This window comes from Durio zibethinus, chromosome 15, assembly GCF_047325235.1.
Source record: "Durio zibethinus cultivar Kanyao isolate XHJ-2024 chromosome 15, ASM4732523v1, whole genome shotgun sequence".
Lineage (NCBI taxonomy): Eukaryota > Viridiplantae > Streptophyta > Magnoliopsida > Malvales > Malvaceae > Durio > Durio zibethinus.
Window position 1 is genome coordinate 11511950 of NC_143176.1, and position 1378 is coordinate 11513327.

General features: G+C 35.9%; 1 non-coding gene across 1 annotated transcript; it reads right to left on the reverse strand.

Annotated features, from left to right (window-relative positions):
• Positions 1–332: 332 nt before the first annotated feature.
• LOC149514667 (small nucleolar RNA R71) lies at positions 333–439 on the reverse strand. The gene has a single exon (XR_016328391.1). It is a non-coding gene; the product is annotated as a small nucleolar RNA R71 (small nucleolar RNA).
• Between the last annotated feature and the right edge of the window lie 939 nt (positions 440–1378).

The following is a 1378-nucleotide window of genomic DNA, read 5'->3' on the forward strand; positions in this document are numbered from 1 at the left end:
ATGGTTTTCAACTATCCATTAGAAGGGTAATTGTTCAAGCTAATAACTTTGAGATAAAACCTTCCATTATACAAATAGTCCAAACTTTGGTACAGTTTGGAGGGTTACCAAGTGATGATCCAAATCTTCACCTTTGTAACTTTCTTGAATTGTGTGACACTTTTCACTATAAAAGTGTTTTTGATGACATAATTAGGCTAAGATTATTTCTTTTTTCTCTCAAGGACAAGATGAAAAGTTGGTTGTCATCCTTACCACTTGGTTCCATCACCACATAGGATGATTTGGTCCAAAAGTTTTTAGCAAAGTTTTTCCCACCAAACAAGATAGCAAAACTAAGGAATGAGATCGCCACCTTTCTATAAGTAGATGGTGAAACATTATATCATGGATAGGAGCAATTCAATGAGCTGTTAAGAAAGTGCCCACACCATGGATTACCCTAGTGGCTTTAATTCCAGATATTTTACAATGCCCTCTCACCACCCATGAGAACCACCTTAGATTTAGCTATTGGAAGGGCAATTATGAGCAAGACTCTTGAGAAAGCAAACAAACTTATTAAAGAGATGGCTGGTAACAATTACCATTAAGGCATGGAAAGAAAGGATAGTAAAAAGTTTGTTGGTTTATTTGAGGTTGATGCTATTACTTCTATCAATTCCCAATTAGCTATTTTCACTAAATAGACTGAAGCCTTAAAAAACTAACCCCAAGCCAACCAAGTGAATGCTATACAAAGTCCTTTTGTCTCCTGTGATATTTGTGAAAGACCCCATTCCACTAAAAGATTCCAATTTAGAGTAGAATCAATCCAATACATCTAACAAGCCAAGCCAAACAACAATCCTTATAGTAATACCTACAACCTTATATGGCAAACTTGACCAAGCTTTTCTTAAAACCAATCAAACCACCAACCCACTAAAAACCAAAACAATAACTAACACCCCAATCATCTAATCTATAACCCATGCTAAGAAAAAAAAACCCAACTTTGAAGAAATGTTGACCCAACTGATGCAAGCCAATAATGCCAATATTCAAAGCCAAGCTACATCAACAAGAACTTAAAAAACCAAATAGGTCAACTTGCCCAAGCCAAAGCCAATCGCCCTGTAGGTATCTTGCCTAGCAGTACTGAATCCAACCCTAAAAGATAAGGTAAGGAGAGATGTAATGCAATTTATTCTTTGTGAGATTTTAGGATGGATGATTCTAATGAAGAGGATGATGAACCTATAGTAATAAACCTCCCCAGTTTTATAAGACCACTAGAAGTAGATTTCATAGGAAAGGAAGATATATTAGAAGATGAGGAACTCTTGAGATTTGGTAGAGAAATTCTAAAAGGTTTTGACCCTATGGCATTAGAGGC